Source organism: Brienomyrus brachyistius, chromosome 20, assembly GCF_023856365.1.
Source record: "Brienomyrus brachyistius isolate T26 chromosome 20, BBRACH_0.4, whole genome shotgun sequence".
Taxonomy (NCBI): Eukaryota; Metazoa; Chordata; class Actinopteri; order Osteoglossiformes; family Mormyridae; genus Brienomyrus; species Brienomyrus brachyistius.
In genome coordinates this window covers 7,994,381-8,014,028 of record NC_064552.1, presented here as the reverse complement: position 1 = coordinate 8,014,028, position 19,648 = coordinate 7,994,381, and the positions used below count along the sequence as shown (strand labels likewise).

General features: G+C 38.8%; 1 long non-coding RNA gene across 2 annotated transcripts; it reads left to right on the top strand.

Moving 5' to 3' along the window:
• Positions 1-16,525: 16,525 nt before the first annotated feature.
• Positions 16,526-19,437, top strand: LOC125715321 (uncharacterized). Of its 2 annotated transcripts, XR_007384006.1 has the most exons (3): positions 16,526-16,629; positions 16,970-17,176; positions 19,109-19,437. It is a non-coding gene; the product is annotated as an uncharacterized LOC125715321 (long non-coding RNA). The 2 variants fall into 2 exon arrangements; XR_007384005.1 differs by lacking the exon at positions 16,526-16,629 and having other exon boundaries at positions 16,923-17,176.
• Positions 19,438-19,648: the final 211 nt, after the last annotated feature.

The window sequence follows — 19,648 nt, the reverse complement described above, 5'->3', positions numbered from 1 at the left end:
ATACACACTGGTATTTTCTTTAGAATAAACACTATGCATACAACTGAGCCCTTACATACACCTGAAAATCAAATTATATTATACTGGTTACATTCACCAAAGCTATTTAATCACTATCGCCAACCCATTCAGCAGAGTGATCGTGAGACTCTGTAGTTCCACACTGCTTTGGGTTAATTAACTCGTCAGCCTTAAAAAATTAAGGACACTGATGGTTTGGAAGTCATGCAGAGCCACTGATCTATACAGCAGCAGAAAATGTATGCATGACATACTGGACAACTGCAACCATTAAGTCCATCAAGCAGTTTCCTTTAGATAATGAAATAAACAGGTGAAAATACAAGACTGCATTTCCTGTCTCGCTTAGATACCAAAATTATATTGCAATGTTGAGTGCGAAATTAATTTTAAGACACTTGTAAAACCTTTTGAGAAGAGTTTCATCATATTTTCAGATATTTCGGGCTAATATATTTCATTTTCTTAAAAAAAATAAAAAATCTATATCTCCTACACAGAAGACACAAGTCAATGAATTAAAAGATTCTTTTTCTACATAGTTAACTTTATGTAACTTGCAACTGAATTCCAAACAATATTCAAATATTCAAAGAACCACTGATTACCCTTATACCCCTAATATATAAATCAGCTATAGAATTCCCTCAGTAAAATCTCTCAAAGACACATGCATTCAGACTGCAATTATGTTTCCACCATCCATGTCCTGAAATCATATCAATCACCCTAATTAGAAATAAGTTTACGTTATATAACAAAATAACCATAAATTAACCCAACAGTGATTTTTTTTTATGCAACTACACATCCATTTTTAAGGAAATGGGCTTAGAGTTTTGTGTTTAGAGTTTTGAATTAAAGCTTTAAACATTTTTAAATATATATTCTTGCTATTATACCAATTTATTTAAATGTCATTTGTGAGAGCTCTGATGCAATCACAAGCCAAATGCTTAACGCGGCATCTGAACGCATACACCAACACCAACGTCAACCCTACATTCAAGTGCATATACTTCACGAACAATCAGACACGCGCAAACAATTTGAACGACCCACATAACAAAAACAATAATTTGTCATCTGTGAGACGTGGACGGCTTTCCGGGGGGGGGGGTTTCGGAGCAGAAAATTTCCTTTTGTTTATGTGTGCGCTGCTTTGCCAAGCTACACCTCACAGGCCAAGCAGCCTTAGGCACCGCGCTTGCAAATACAGTTTGATCTGCTGTACCTCTGGATTTGCTTTTGGAGAGCCGTACCTCGGCGTGACAATCCCAGAGGGGAGAGAGCAGTATCACATTCTATTCCGTGTGCTCCTTCACAGCAAACAGCCCATATGCTTTATGTTAGCTTGGTGATCCATTGTTCTTTTCCCAGTTTGTTTATATAATTATGACAGCTGTTGTGTTTCTACAGGAATTGTGAACAAATGAAATTGAGACTGATGCACTCGGGCGCTGGTAACGTGGCTCATTTCGGTATGAAATTCTGATAAAACATGATGGGGAAAAATACCCTCATCATTATTTAATAATAAAGAAATGCAAAAAAACAATGAAAATTACATACAATGAATGGGTTCAACTGAGCACATTTTACTTATTTATAAGACAGAATATTATATAATGTCTATTAATGTAACTTAACGTGAGGCTTATGCTTAACCTTATTCATGGGGGGGGGGACCTAAAATTTTGTTAAGAATCAGAAATGGTACCAGAGGCATTAGTCCATCGTGGAATATGTCCACAGTGTCATTCTGGTTACCTCTCACAAAGGGGCTCGAGATGGTCTAGAGGTGATATGATATTCAAACTGACTGATCCAGGACAATGTTGGGTTTAGAGCAATTCCCCTTTGCATTAGAGCTACAATAATCCGCAAACAACTGACACATGGGCATTTAGTGACTAATTTGAGCTAGGGTTGGAGCCTTTGAATTCTAGTTATACTCTCTTTGAGCTGATATGTTAATATACTTTTAAACTTGCCATTTGCTACACGTTTGTAGGTCGCCGTGTGTCTTGGGCGGACTGAGTTTCTAACGATATTCAGACCCACGGGCTTGATTATCTGTGGCGGTGTTAGGTAATGCAGAAGTGGGTAATAAAAACAGAAATGCCTTTCAGTATGTTTGAAATATCCAGCCATAAAGCAGGGTTTTATGCATGTTTATGACTGTTTGATAGCCTTTATTATTATGATGATTCGGTCTCTTTTCATGATTTTGTAGATCGGAGTTTGAAACAAGATACAAATCTCTTCAGAGTCATCCTTTCAACATACAAATACAATTTCCTGAAAGACTGAAAAGACAGGAAATGGCTCATCCACGCCTGGGAAAAAAAGAAGAAAAGAATATTGGACCCTGGAAAATTGAAAAGCATGACATGCCAAGAAAGATTCTTCAACATCATGCCTATTTACTGTAGGAATCTTTTCTCATTTGCTCATGTCTCCGGCAGACAGGGTTTTATCTCAAATCAGTCTGTATTTTGTTTAATTATGCAGCACACTGACAGAAATGTTCTTTCTGATCGCATAAATCACATGCCTGTGACAAGCAGCTCAATAGCGGCTGCTAGAACAATACAGTGAGAGCTATCGACTACATCTCTCAAGTCCACAAGGTGTATCATTTAGCCAAGAGTGATAATAAGATGCAGAATTTACAGAGGACTGTCAATAGCCATGTCAATAAAGGGACTCTCAGCATCAATCATTCTGGCAAATCAATGACATTTTCAGCTATGAATTACAGAAAATGATAGCTTTCAAATAAATGGTGGAAAGGAAACAGGACGCTCTTTGGGGAAAAATAAAACAGCTCAATTTTCCCACTCCGAATAGCTCCCTGACTGCTTCACTCAATGGAAAAGGTCACAGGCCATTACAGGGAAATATCTCTGAAACAAGATGTAGAACATCAGTGGAACATGACAAGCAAGCCAAGCACAGCGAAAAGGCCTTTATATATCTCTGACCTGACAGATTTAAGGCCAGGGTCAGCAGGTGTTAGACTCAGCAAGAACTGAAGGTCAATAACTGGTCTGGATATTAAAAATAAATGTAACCATACCTGTCATGCGAGAAGCAAATTAACGGCAGCAAATGTAATCATCACTGGCAAATAAGCAGCATTTAAACCTAGTTTTATAAAAGAGAAAAGCTTTAATAGTGGTTGCTTTCCAAAGGATAATGTTATATATTTACGAAAAAACAAACTAGCATTCTGTTGTATATTTGTTGGGGGGGAAAAGGATAAAACAACAACGGTGTATTTAAAGATGTATTTAATGTAATGTAATATGAATCAAAACACAACCTTAAGACTCTCACTGTTGCAACATTTGACAGGAGCGCTTCTTAGATGTCAGATGGCTATGATTTTTGCCGGAGGACAAACAATGTTATACCTCTTTTTGGAAGCCTTAAGGTTACCCTCAAGGCTTTGGAGTACAAATAAAGCAGTGTGACATTTTTTACCCCCAAACCAATAACACAAAATACACCGACGCATAAAAAAGATACCACTGCATACAGAACGTAAATTAAAATTAAGAAGAGGCTATGTCTGGTTAAAACAGGCCATCTCTTGCTGCTGATATTTCTCCAAATAAAGTAAAGGCATGACTGCGACCGGTGACTTGCTAAATTAGCATTAGCGCAAGTGCATTTAATGGTACGATTTGAAGACAAGTTTTTTATTGCCTTAGTCTAGACTGGATCTGAACTCTGCTACTTTGGGTGACAGGATAGTGCTCAATGGCAGGTTATTAATCATGTGCACAGCCCAGACGAGTCATACTTAATCCTATGATGGTATTCTCACCATCAAGTTTCCACTGACAGTGGTAAAAGAAAATGATTTACACAGATCAATCACCTGACTCATCAGCCGCTGCACTGGCAGCCTGTCCTACATTGCCACATTTTAAAGGCTGCTGCTGACAGATGAATTCCAGTGGTTGATTAAAGGCCCTGTCTCTCACTAACCTTTTATTTGAGGAATGATTGTCACTGAGTGACAAATACTTTTCCGTTTCGATTCAAGTGGAGGATATTGACATTCAAATTTGCCGTGCCGATGCGGAGCAGATGTCACTGTTGGCAAGTGGCTTGATAGCGACAGCAGGTACACGCCGACTCCAGAGGCTAAACTACAGCCCTGGGTGCCTTGGGTGAGAGACCCTCAACAAGTGAACATTTTATGACTCTCGTCCAAGCCATTCCCCCCCCTGCAATCATTATCGCCGAACATCTGTTTGCCGGTCCATGCGCTTCCTCTCTGCACAACTGTCCCAGCCTCACCTTGACCCAACTTTCAATTGTGCCGCATGTTTTTACTAAAAATAAACAGCAGCACAATGCGAAGGGCATTCTCCCACATATATCTCTAAACACGGCCGCGAGGGGAAATCCCACTGCAAGCAGGCCTGATTCTGTCCTAATGTCATCTCTGTTGACAGTAATGCAAAATGGAAGATCCATGTGGTATGAGATACGAAATCAAAGTCAATAAATTCGTTGCTCTGACTTGATCCCTCTGTCCATATTAACATGAAAGTGCACCAGAAGAACCGGTTTAGGCGTCACCTTTTTCCCAAAAGCAGCCTGACACTGTACACCAAAGATGGCCGCAGCTAGTTTTTGTCCCTTATATCCTTATATAAATACACACAGTGAATTAGATGCAGTTATGTATTTCCTTCATAAAACTGCCTTAAATTACAATAACCTTCCATTCACTTTTTCCTTTAATAACCTACACAAATCATTGCATCAACATCCAATAAGACACATAGCTGGTCTAGTCAGAATATACTGCACGGAATAGTTAGCACATACGTAAAGTAGGCCAGTTGGCCCTTTTTAGTCTGTGCTATTCTGTATAACTGTCATAATCATTTAACAATATTGTGTTACATTGTAGCAATATACTCTTTTATGTTTCTGTAAAAAGAAGTCAAAGTGCTATAAAGCTTCTTTTTACACTGACTATGAAATAGCAAACAAATTATATTTATTATGCTGTCAGAAATTCTCTACAATTCATTTATGCAGCTGGACGTTTTATGAGTCCAATTCTGGGAAAAACTTGGCTCACTTATGAACCAAACTACTTTTCAAAAACAAAAGAGAATAGTATTCACTTAAATCCATCCATCCATCCATTTTCTACACCGCTTATCCTACTGGGTCGCTGGGGGTCCGGAGCCTATCCCGGATCACTTAAATCAGAAATGAAAAAAAAAAATACAGAAACGATGAGAGACAGAAGTACAGGTAAAATATGAAATACCTAAAGAACATTTACGAAATTATAATCAAAACCATTTCAAGCTACAGATAGACTTTGGCATAGACCACGTTTTTGTATCATTTTATCTTTGGATTCTTCTGAATAGTACCGACTAACACATTCACAGAGAAGGTCACACTTCTCATCCAACATATATGCAAAAAAATTGATTCTAGTAAAATACACTTTTATATATATATAAGATATATATTATATCCACTTAATGCCAAACAGAACACATCAGTGAAGACCTATTTCTGGTCATTTTTATAAAATATTAATTCAAAAAAACTCATTGTAATGTTTTTGCGTTTCAGAAAATTGTGACAATTACGTAATGATGCACAAAGTACACCCCAAAATCCTCGACAAGTCTATGCATTTCATGTAGGTCACAAAGACACATAAAAAAGCCGTGTTACTTCAAGAAAGCCAAGTCAGTTCTGGGCAGAAAGAGCTGTTGAGTAGATGGAAGACAACATGCAGTTCAGCAACTATGGGGTGAACATATATGGCAGATTTAAGATGGGTTGAGGAAGAGGGACTGAGAGCCGGATGGGTGAGGAAAAGGTTCTGAACTCAATTGGAGCTTTGATGAAGAGTTGGTGCAAGGTACAAAGCAGAGGGGTGATATGTGTTGTGAGGAACTGGAATTCATGCAGGTTTGATGCAAGGAAGACTGCCAACAGAGAGCTACAGTAGTCAAGCTAGGCCAAGACCAGGTCGTACACTAGCAGCTGAATGAGGAACAGGGCCAGGGTTTATGGACGTGGTTAAGGTGGTATCTGCAGGAGCCTGTAAAAGATAAGATGTGTTAGGAGAATGACAGGAAGAGATCAAGGGTAATACCAACATTCCTGAGAGACAGGGGAAGGGAGATGGTGAGACTATCAACAGTTAAGGACAGGGAAAGGTCAACAGCGTGCGAAGAGGAGCTATAAGAGAAACGTTTCTGGCTCCAAGAGGTTCAGCTTCAAAAGGTGAGAGTCCATCCATATGGTGAGCAATGCAACACATTCCCATTTGCACAGCAAAGACAAGAATATAGACATTCTGCAGTTTCAGCATTGGTGTCCAGCTGCGACTCCATAACTACAAACCTCATGTTTGTAGTACGCAATCACACAGTACGTCACATGGCATAGGTAAACGCAGACGAATATGAGTTTGGCAGCATTTTGCACTTGCTTATAATCAACATGGAGGAGATTGGAAGATAAAGTAAATACAGTAAATTAAATGTCATTTTCCCCCTTGAATATAAAAAATAAACGATTATTTCATGAAGAGACAAATTATATACTAGTTATACTTCGTATACAATTTTGTTGGTATCACTTTACTTCAGGGGACTTAGTAACTCCGTTACTTCTGAAGTACGAATCATCAACAAATATAGTAACTGCATGAAATTTACAAACCATTCTGATTGTTAATAATGACCGAATATGGGATTAGTGCGTAACTATTACGCAAAAGTGTACAACTACATTATTTGTGCCCCTTCCAGTAAAGTGTTGCCACTTTTTATTTTAAAAAAAGTCACGAGCTCTACGTAGTTCACCTTAAATTACATATTTTAAACATTAGTCTGAAAAAATTTAAATGATCCAAGATTTTCAGTTACAGCCAGAAGAAATACAGAACAGTGTGTTCAGGTAGTTCAAAATATTTTGCCACCACATGCATAAAACGACAGCCCAGAGACCAGAGTTAGAAATCCAGGATTCAACATGAATCAAATATGAAACTACATTCATATGTTGTCATCACCTATTATCTGGACTTTTATTGTGCTGGAGAAATGGCCCACTGACTCTCACTGTGGATCACCGGCAGCTCTGAAGGACACAAGGGTCACATACCACTTGCAATACAAATTGTTTTCCTTTTTCTAGTCCATTAAAGGGAATGTATTAAAACAGAAATTGAATCCCCGACCAACTGCTCTGTTTAGTTTGGCATATGACCAGATGAAAGACTATACTGTATTTTATTTACAGTCACCAAATACAAAGAATGACATCTGTACCGTCTACATGGAGCAAGGTCAGACTAATGGGAGATGGTGTACTGCGTCTCCCACTTCAACAACATAGTGCTGCAGAATGACTTAACGGGTGGCAGTTTATTACAACCAGGTTATCCTCACATTTATGACTTCCATGCAAATATCAACTGACGTATTGTACGATTCTAGAGAAAACACTGAATCTACCTTGGAGTCCCAAAAAAGACACGTATTGTATATAAACCATCTTAATACATGATTTAATGTTCCTTAACCCTGTAAAATGTACTGTTAATCAATGAATGTGAAATACAAATGAGAGTTAATATTTGAGATATACAACATAAGCAATACGTTATAGGCAATTCCTACTTTTCTAAATAAACAGTTGAAAAAGAAACTCACATTGCATCTACTGACCTCTGCGATACATTGGACGACATTTTTGCAGAATTTAAGCCCCTGAAACTCAGTACAGGCAGTTCCCAGGTTACGCATGAAATCCGTTCCCTAAGTATGCCTTTAAATTTAATTTGTAGGTAAGTTAGAACAATAATAATACAGAACATAATAATATATACAGTAAATAATATAAGCAACCACACATGGTACTGTTTACATCTCTGAGCCATGAACTGCTGAAATCTTTCATGAGCGTCTCAAGAAACTATGTTCATTCATTATTACAAACCGTTTTATTTAACTATAATTTTTAATAAAATAGGCTTTATGGCAGTCTGTTCCATACGAGTTGTCCGGAAGCTGGGTGTTCTTAACCCGAGGACTGTCTGTAATCAACAGGATTTGCTTTGTGAATGATGGCCACACCATGAAAAAGCTCAGCTCTTATAAAACTGGAAGGTGCCAGGCACCGAATAAAACGATGCACTCTTTATAGCTAGATAAGAATATATCCATCATTAGTTTTTAACAAAAAATGCAAGATTGCTAAAAATCACGTAAGTAACCCGCCTAAATAAGTTTATGAATTTATTTGACTGGCAAATTCTCAGACAAGATCCAAGGTACGTCACTATATTCTGGCAGTAAGTGGAACGTTTGCTGTTTGCTATGTGCCGTTACACATTCGAAAGTCCTTTAGCCGTTGCGAATTCTGAATGCCTTAGTACCAAACTGTAAGCCAGTGCTTCTCAACTGGCTTAGCCTCAGGACCCAAATTTTTCATTGGTTGTTAAATTATAGTCAAATTTTTTTAATATGTTAGAATCTATTTCTGTAGTAATAGTAGTAATAGTACAGTAAATATAACAAATAGTCATGGATGTAAATTACAGGGGGAAGGTATATCTCTTCCCCCTAAACTTAATGTGAAGCATGAACATTGCAGACCTCACGTCGGCATGACCGTCCCCCCCCCCTCCCAATGTTCAACCCAAAGTGCAGTAGCAAAATGTGTTCATGCACTAAGAACAAAAAAATGAAAATAGGGGGTCGCGACCCACCAATTCAGAAATAGTGCACTAAACCAATCATTACTTGATCCATTACATACAAAGTAAATGAGGTACTTCTAATACATTCCGCAGAGCTTTTAAAGTCTTTTAGTCACTGAAACAAGAAGCCTAACCTAGTTCATAATTATCAACCTGCAAGCCCATCTCAGAACTGAAAATTTTTTGTTTCACTCAACAATTGTCTGTTTTCCTACAGTCCGGTAATGTCTATGTTATGTCTCTAGGTTCCCACAACAACATAACACTAAAATAGGTGGTCTCACTGGCATTCTGGAATGTTTTGACTCTACAAATCACCACCTTTTCATTACAGATTAGACAGTTATGTGAGTCTCACCACACAGATGCTATTCTGGTTCAGGTAAAATGTCAGTTTGTTAACGTATTTGTGCGGAATACTTAATACTGAATTCATCACGTAGAGTTTCATAGAGCTCTCATTTGGGTTTGCTGCTCAACTTACTACATATAACACTAAATTATTACAAAGTATAATATTAAGCTCTCTCAACCCTAGTAAAATATTGAACTGGAAGTTCTAAAAATGACACATGAATTTCTTTTTCGAACATCTGGCCCCAAGATTAATCTTGATCTTGTTTCTTTTTATATGACACAGAAGTTTGTTCCATGAAGCCTTAATTTCAGGATTATGTTATAGTAACATTTAATTGTCCACAGTTTCTGTTGTAAACTGTCTGCAACAAGCATAGAAAACAGCTTCAAAAGTTCTGACCAAAAAGTAAACGTATGAATATATTAATTCAATACTGGCTAACCTCCGCTGACTTGCAACGAAATTTAATTGTTCAAGAATACAATTCTCCCTCACAAATTTAAGGCCAGATGCAAATACGTTACTCTATTTTTATGTACTTTGGTATCCCTGACTTAAATCATGCATAATTATAGTAATTATTAATAGCTAACCATTCGTTCTACCTCCCATTCAAGACCATCTGGTGGCAAATCTTAGGCTACTGACAAGACCCAGACATCTGGCTTATGACAGCATCCAGAAAGGATCGACACATCAGCCTGATTCAGGCTACTGATGCAGTTATCTGTATCGGCCCCTTTGTCTGTGCCCTGCCTCCAGCAACCAGACACCTAGCGATTTTTAAAACCACCAGATATTAACCGTCATCAATGGACTCTCATACATTCTTTACAATGAAATTTGTGTTCCGTGATGTTTACATTCATAGACCTAAGAGTATCACTTGATAACTTTTAAAAGAATTTTGGACGATTTTAATATTTCACTACATTTTAAATTTTTTTTTCTTTTTGGGAGATTTGCTGTAAAGCCGTTGGCTTTTTTGGGGACAAGAATGCCGTATTATAAAGGTTTCATTGATTGATTGTTCAATCTATCTGCAATGCTGAAACAATATATTTGTCAATGGATGCCAAAGACTGCATCATTCTTATCTCTATTTTCCATGTTTGATTTAAACCACAGTAACTACAATGGAAAGAGCACTTCTGAAATAATCCATCTCTCGGACCCTCAAAGAATTCTCAAAAGTCTACTGAAACCAAGCTGAAATTCACAAAAAAAGTAAGGCCTTCGCTACCACGAAAGTCATAATAATTTATTCTCTGATGAACTATCTGACACTGATACTTTAAACAGTGAAGGGTCTACAGAGATATACTGGCCTCAACATGAATATACTGACTCATCTTCTCATTTCTATTGTGTAACATAAGCCTTGACACTAGCGCTACGCTAAACTATTATATTACCATGGTTAAAAAGTACTGCCAAGTTTGTTTTTAAAAGCTTGTTTTGTTCCTAGTAATCACACTCAGGAAAAGAAAGCCAAGAGATCATCTCTCTGATTCTTTATACACCTCATGTGGTTTCACTGTTCAGACGAAGCCTCCCTTTTTACCTTTAGGAAGAAATGTCTCCAAGCCAAACTGAACAAGAATCTACTCATAGTACCTTATCAGTGTCAATCAGCACGTCGAGCAGCCGGGAGCGCAGACTGTTCATCAGCGGGTGCCATCACGAGGCTTACAGTTCAAAAGCAGAGCAAAGATTGCACATCACATGAAATCACCTTGGGTGTTAAAGGTACTTATAACCCTACATATATTTATGGATACCATTAAAAACAAAACTGCTATAAAGAAAATAGCTGACTGCAGAGTAAAAGCCCAAAGGACCCAATTTCCTCCTAAAGCACCTGATGGACACTGTGACAAGCAGATTGCTTTCTAGCACCAATTTTTGGAGCATGTGAAAAATGGGCTTCTTGCTGGTATGTGGTCCTAGATGACTCATAAATCTTCCTTTATCTCCTCCGTGGTGTTAGCAGAAAAGGATGAGTTGCTTTTTTCCATCTCATTCACACGTCTATCTGTCTGTTATCCATGCCCTTGAGCAAAGATTACTGATGCCCCAGCTTTGATATATGACACATCGCACACAGCAGCTTTTCATCGAATGAATTAACCTGGAAAAAAAATGCAAACCTGACTGTCATCAGCTTCCAGACTTTCTCACAATTCTTTTGTGCTCGTACCTCCTGATATCGAGGCTGTAAGCATTATGGGTAGCCTGGTTCGGTGGCAAATTGTTTATCTGACCTCTGTTCATCCCTGCATTTTATAATCTAGTATGTGTCATCCCACTGTGTCATCTTCATGACAAATTGTAAATGTCAGTCCAGGAGATTTTCAGGAGGAGGGCTGAGGATGGGGGGGGGGGGCGAATGGGGGGATTGAGCATAAAAAGAGATTGATTTTTGAGGGATGGCAAGATCACAGGAAAATTCCTGAAAATAATCATTAAAAGAGGAAGTCAGCACAAAGTTTTGAAATACAAAAATGGGTATTCATGCATTTAGAAAAAAAATAGCAGAAAAGAAAAATGTTTAACCAAATGTGTTTTCCTGTTGTGTAAAAAAAGCTGACTATCCACATCTAGAGGATTTCTGGCCTGCTTCTAGAAAATGAATGCATATTATTAGCATTTTTTTCACTTTTGGAGCACAGTTTCAGGAAATGGGCAATTATTTAAATTAGTTCCTGCCCATTCATACACATTTGCCCTTTGTTAACAGTTCCCACCCCTCACTTCCAGGACTTAACAGTGTCCCCTGGGATAGCAAAATAATGACTGATATAAATATACAATTCCCGGCACAATGCTGTATGGTAACCTGAATATGGGATGACTTACGCAGAACACATTACACAAAACGCTTCTTAAAGCAACCGTGTAATTTAAACAGTGTTCAAACAGTTTCTCTTATCATTTCTCTTAAGGTTGACCTCTACTGGCTGTGATGGCGAGATGAATAATGTAAGGCACGAAAATGAAACTGATGCTTAAGTTGGTACAAAGCTCTAAAAGGGACAAATTAATGACATAAACTAAAAAATTAAATAACCGACGTAACAAAACCTGTAGTTTATTTCTCTTGCCGATGATTTCCCAAAAAACATAGCCGGCAACAAAGTTAGCAACTTACATAGTTGGAACCATGCAACTGAACAGGTCCGACTATGCAAGTTGCCTACGGGAGTTTTCGGAAAAAGTACCGTGGATCGTAAACGGGTTTGAGAAATTCAATTACTCCCTCCGAGGTCTCATATAGAAACCACACAGCATTCATAGACACAAAAGGAGCACATACCTAGGTCAAGATAATGTAAGGATGGGCCTAATTATAGAATTAAGAAGGTAGAAAAGAATCGGCACTCCTCACTGCTAAAAGAAACAACGATGTTTGGACCCCAGGGGATTATCGGGATCAGAATACCTATCTGTATAGCTACATTTAATTCAGTTTACCTAAAGCTAACAGTGATGACGTGCTACATTCTCAAACATGCAAAACTCTATTAAACATGCACACAACATCGAGCCATATCAAACAGTAAGGTATGGGTTTGTATAAACGTGCAGCACGCATCACACGCAATACCAAGGGATCTACATGTGTATATTTGGCAACGCTGCTTTCCAGCTGCTTGTTGAATAATTGAGTACAGGCAGTCCCTAGGTTATGAACGAGATCCACTCCCTTAATCTGACTTTAAGTCAAATTCATAGGCAAGTCAGAAAAATAATAATACAGTATATAACAACAATAATAATTATACAGTAATAACAAAAGTAGCTACGTACGGTACCGTATTGTACCTTGAGCTGACAAACTGCTGATGTCACGCAATGTTTTCATAATCGCCGCAAAGCAGTGCCTGTGTTCGTTATTACGAACCAAATTTTTTATGTAATTTACGTTCTGGTAGTCCGTTCATAAATGCGAGTCGCCTGAAAAGTGAGACATTCTTTGCCTGGGGACGGCCTTGTTTTTAAATGTTTCTCCCCATAATATTTAGCAATGAAGGTCTGAGGAAATAAGAATGTGCATGTATGCTGTTATAGTCCTGCTGGCCTCAGACACACAGCAAGTCCCCCAGTACAGACCCGATGCAGCTGAAGAAACAATGTATCTCATGCCAAGCAACCTGGAAGCCACAAGTGCCCAGTTCACCCCTGGCAGTCACAAACAGAGCTCTAATCTGGGGTGTCCCAGCCGATATAAGCATTCCGCTCCCGGGAGGAATTACGCAAATTATGCTCCATCATGCTAGATCCGGGATGAGAAGCTGCACATTGGGTCTATGTCCTGAGCTCTGGGGCTGCATTCTAGATCCTTCTGCTATGTGAGGGGCTGAGCTCATTTAATAGGCCATTTAAAAATTATAAAGTGTTTCACCACGATAATAGCGTCATTTACCCTCATATTAGTTTGGAAAAAAGATTTGAAAAAAACATTACTATGATTCGCGGTAATGGTCCACAAGTTCTCTTACTGGACTAGATAATCCGAACATTTTGTAAACAACATCAGGATCTGAAAGTATTTAAATAATATACAGAAAACCTATTACCATAAGTGTGCGTAAGATGATGACAAACAGTTCTGAAAACTGATCCGGCGATCCGTTTCTCATTTCATCATGGGTCAATTTTCAGTCAAGCATTGAAGTGTTGCTCTTCGCATTGGCATACTTTTGACGCAACTATTAATTTGCCGTTGATATAAATAAAAATAAATACTCACTCATCGATCAGATGGTCAAGCACCAATGAGATTTGTAGCAAATTCATTAATTTGATCGTCCACCCGTTTCCCACAACAACAGGGTCAGGCATATCCCAGACGACACAAGGCAAGAGGCAAGGGTCAGCAAGGACGAGATGCCAGTCCATCACAGATTAATTAATCTGTGATTTAAATACATACTTAAAGTTCCCTGCACTGAATGTGATGTGTGGCAGTCTTTTCTCCAACGGCAGTACAGTGCCTTCCCGCATTAGTTATATAGTGCTCCATCTGCTTGGGGTCATTTGCCATTTTAATTTAGTTGTTTTCTGCGCTCTCATTTTTCTAACATTTACAACATAAGCCATGACTGTGGCTCTGAGCCATAAACCATCCACCATCACTGAAATGTGGCTTCAAAATGTACCAGCAGTCCTCGGCCATAAATTCACAGAGCCACTTCATTAATAGATAGTAACAGATGTTTGCTGATTGTTGCTTACCAGTCATGTTGACCACAGAAATCTGTTCATAAATGGAATGGGATTTATGACACAGAGGGACAGGGGGTACTGACCATGCCCTCTATAATGTAAACAAATGTGCATTTCTCAGTTTTTCTAACAGATACCCAAGCAAGCATTCCAGATTTTATGATATTAACCATGCATAATTAGTAAAATGATTACTGTATCTGTGATCTTTGCCACCACTGGACAGCTGTGGTTAAAATTTGCATTGGTTATGGTGATGTATAGTACATGCTCTAAAAAACAACCACTTGCAATAATAAAGTGCAAAACGGATAGCAGGTTACCTGTACCTGTTTGCACACGCTAATGTAGTGAGGGTGGAGCAAACAACCTTTAAATTACTACTCAGCTAATGTTCACATTCGCAAAGACGTCGCCCTGAATGTAATCTCTGTTTATGTGTATTTTACGATCACATGCCAACTGTTGCCGCAGATACAGTGGCTGGGCGATAATGCGGTTCAAAGATCCCAAAGTCACTTCAACAAATGTTTAACATCTGTTAAAATCTGGCTGACAAATGTTCACCCTTGTAGGTCACATTGGCGACTATCATCAGCAATTACGTGAAACTGCAAACCCGGAGACATGGTTTATGCAGGAAGGACGTTTAGAGTTCATCCAAGCAAAGACCATCACTCTTCTTCCAAAGCCTTAAACTAGTACCCGATTTAATCATACATTCATCAATCATCAGCTACACTTATTTATTGAACTGTTTCAAAGTTCAAAACATGAACACAACCAAAACAGTTCATCACAATTATGGGCACAGCTTTTGTTTGCATTGTTTGCACGTGCAGCATAATTATAAAATTCTTGCACAGCAGTCAGAAACAAAGCCTTCAATGACTTCACAACGACTCTCGGCGCTTGAGGTAGTAAATATGCAGCCCATTTCAATCAAGTAATCTGACACATTTAAGCACCTAAATTACAGCATCATGTCAAGTGGAAGGGGACCATATATTATTGTAATTTATGTAACAATATATCTAGAAGTGAGGGATATCTGGAATAACATAGTGATCTGTACTTAAACATAGTTGCCCATAATGACCAGTCTTATCGTTTTACATTTCATGTATTTAGCTAGCGCTTTTATCCAAAGTGATACACATTTTTGGAAAAAGTAGGTTCAGACAGGGCCTGGGGCCATTGTGGGTTAAGGGCCTTGCTAGAGGCACAGGGTGAATTCAGTCTGCAGACCACAGGATTATCAGTGCTGGACACCTATTTACGGCAAGAGCAGAAAAAGCTGAGAAGAACTTAAGAATACTGACTGAAAGTTATAAAAGTTTAACGTTGCTACTGAGATCTCTGCAGTCCACAGTAGATGGTTATATAGCCTAAGTGCCTTAAGTTGGCTGGAGTTAAAGACCACAGGAGGCACTGCAAATACATTTTAGGCAACCACAAGCATATGACTAGCTAATCAAACAAACGCTATACACTGCAAAGAGCAACACTGTAAATATTGACAACCTGCTTCATTCAAAAAAAAAAAAAAGTGTATTATATATATATATATATATATATATATTTTCCCTCAATACCTCGCCTTTCCACTGCAAGTTTCATATCAGTCCCTGGAAACAGTTTGTATCCTACAATAAATTTTTACAGTTGAGTCACCTGCCTGATACCCTTCAGCCATTTCCCTCAGAAGCTGTCAAACACGCCAACTATAATATATGGCCCTTCCAATGAGAACAGCTGTAGCCATTCTCTCTGCCGGTTCCTGCACCCTGTCCTGCATAAAATAATACATCAAGATTAATTGATTTCCTGTCAGTCTCTCAGAAAAGAAAATTAATTTCCATGTAGCCTTTTCCCCCGGCATATGAATTTTGTACATGGCAAGTAATTTAAGTTTTTAATTATGCATGAGTGTAAAAAATACATGGCGGCATGTTGAATCTCAGAAAGCCACTGGCCAAGCCTCTGCTTGCATTGAGACAACAGTTGCTCGGCCCTTTAATAAAATATGCAGCGTCTCAATACCAGATTTTGTTGTTTTTTTTGTGGTTTTTGGCACTACCGTGTTCAAGGTCAGAAAGAGTCAGCTTGTCTGATCGCCGCACTCAAACCGCACTTGATACACGAGACACCACAAACCCTCACATCGCACCGATCCCTCAAAAGCCTTTATTTCACATTCACAAACGAGGAGCAGTCCAAAAAAAAAACGAGTGAAACATTCAACATGAAGGTAAGCATTCTATTTTCAGTAGTTAGCGTCTCACTGCCGGCCTCTCAGTGAAACTAAAGTAAAATCCACGGCTAGCAACATAGACGTGTTGAATTATTTATAGAGTGAAGTCATTTTTACCGATTTCAAGAGGCGGCTGATCAGTGCTATACTTTAAGACAGCTGTATTCTTGCCGTATTTTCTATCAAACTTCACAATGCCGCCAAGATGGGATTTGAAACCATGGAGTATTAGGTAATAGGCATTACATGCCCAATCCGAAACCTGTTTGGTCACTTGGAAAGATGCTGCTTCTCCAAGGCCCTTGTTTGATAGCAACTAGATATTATCTGGTTAAAGTCTAGCCCCAGGGTTAGACAGGCCTCTGCATGAGAACAGCAAGCAAGGGGGCAACGGCGAGAAAATGTCGGTGGGCGGGCAATTCCTCAGCCGAGAGGCCAGCGGCGAAAGTGAGTGGGCCCGGGCGGTGCAGCGGGAGCCGGCACCGGCGGGCAGAGGTGGAGGAGCAGTGGGAACTCCCTGGGGAGGAGAAGGCGCATTTGAGAGGTAAGTGGGGCCAGTGGTGAGCTCAAGCACGGATGTTAAATCAGACACATCGGGGGCCGGCCTGAGCCGGTAGAGGGAGGTCAGGACAGGTGTGGAAAAAAAAATTGGAAAGGCACTGAGAGTTTCAGGGTAGATGGAGGTCCTGGACAGTAATGGCAAGGAGGTCAGCCTAAAGGGGAATGCAGCGGTTTGGGCAGGAGACAAATAGGGCATAAGGAGGCAGATATATTCTCCTGAAATGGAACAGTTGGAGAATATTGGTCTTCAAGGTGAGAGTAGGAAAAACAGCCCTATATACCAGTCTTAAATTTATAGCGGAACAGGAGTAGGTCGCGGCGATAGAAAAGCATAATCATTTTTTATATATATCGTATTAACAGAAAACAATAGTGACAAAGAGGAAAAGGGAGTCAAAGAATATATCATCATCTGTCATTTTGTATTTTTGACTAATATATAAGATGACTCAGTAATAATACATTATAGAATATCTGTAAAGGAATATTACAGCGGATATTTAAAAATGCCCTGATATCTGATGCTAAGATCAAAAGCCTGAGGCAACACAAGGGTAAGGAAAACAGTTTTCCAAAAAAAAAAAAAAAATAATAATAATAAAAAAATATATATATATATATATATATATATATGTATATATACACACACACACACACATAAATTCCCCATTGTTCCGTCTTAGATTACTGGTTGTTAGCATGGTTCCAATTACTGAGCACTATTTGCCTGTATTTTCTTCATTGTTAGAGCAGGACTGTTTAAATTGGTCTGTCTAACATAAACCTCTAATTATTGTGGGAGAGCCTAATTAGCATTTAGTCTAACACCACCACTACTGCGATGGAATTGTACTCATTCTCCAGTAAACAGCTTTCACAGTATGCAATCAAGCTGCTTCACGATACAATGAGAATTAATAGCAGCACACAACAATGGTAAGTCCTACAGCTCCCGCTGAGTGTGTTTAATAATTTTTCACTCCTCCCAGATTGTTCGCATCAACAGCAATTCCCAAGATTCTAATCAGCGTCCCTCCTCATTAATAATATACAACCAAAATTATCTGCAATTTCTAAATACGCTGTGGCAAATTATCAGGCCAGTGACCCCCAAGGATATGAGTAAACAGAACATGAAAAAGAGTCAGATAAAGCCTAAATTGCATTTTAGAAGATCAAATCTACATTTAGTGGGTTCTTTTAAGGAGTGTTAAGCTGTTTTCCTTCCATGCTTAAATACAATAATTGAGAAGCCATGAGGCCTGTTGCTAAAACACACCTTATTTGCCCTTGAATAACAGTTTAAAACATTTATAAAAAAAAATAAAAACTTCTATATTTAGATCAACATGTACAGCTGCTTTGTCAATATCCTTAAGGCCCTTTCTGGCTTTGTTTAATGGGTTAGCCATTTTGTTTCCATTCATCAAACACTCCTAGTGCTAAACTCAATCAAAATTTATAGGGTTTTGAGGAGGCTTATTAAAAAGATCTTAACTTAAAATGTCTTTCCATGATGTGGCACGGTGGCTGAGTGTCACCAGAAACACCTCCAGGATTGGGGTTCAAATCCCACCTCTGCTGTGTGGCCTGGAGTTTCCAGGTTCTCCCCCTGAAGAATGGGCTGCACTTCCAGCACATGCAGTTAGATTTGCGACTGGGAAAGGTTCCAGGCAACTCACACGGATTTGATGTTAGAGTTGTGTGTCTCAAACCGGTCCTTGGGGACATTCAGACAGTCCACGTTTTTGCTTCTAACAGGAGTTGGGAGGGAGCAAAAATGTAGACTGTCTGGCAGAGAGCTGGGAGGGAACAAAAACATGGCCTGTCTGGGGGTCCCTGAAGACCAGCCTGAGAAACATTGAGTTAGAGGATGGCTGGACTGTCCTATGACTTGCAATCTTCTTTTTCACAGAATTACCCAGATCAATGGATCAAACCAAAGCACTACTGATGACAGCTTAAAAGGACATTGATGAATACGCCATGCTGGATGCCCACCCTCCACCGACAATGTGCATGTGTAGAGTCGATGACATTTCATTAAAGAGCATAAGGTACCCTTGCATAACCTGGATCGCTGGTATAAGTACCAAAGTCCACTTTAATTTGCCACCTACCAATCATCTACAATGTATTGCAATTAACCTTATAACCACATTAGGATATTTCATTTTATAATCTGACCACTACAGCCCTTCAGTTACTAAATAATTTGATTGTTAAATTAAATGATAAACCATATTTTCTTTGACCCCATTTATAAATGATGAAAATATAATAACATATATATATAGTTATGAAAAAATATTTTAACACAGCCAAGGCAAATGATTACTCCGTAATTCCATTTTAAAGTGCCTCTTTCTGCACATTGTACAGTTCACCGAAAAGTTGGGTAACCCTTTACTCAAAGCTGTCACACATAATGCATTCTGGATGGCTTCATAATGCA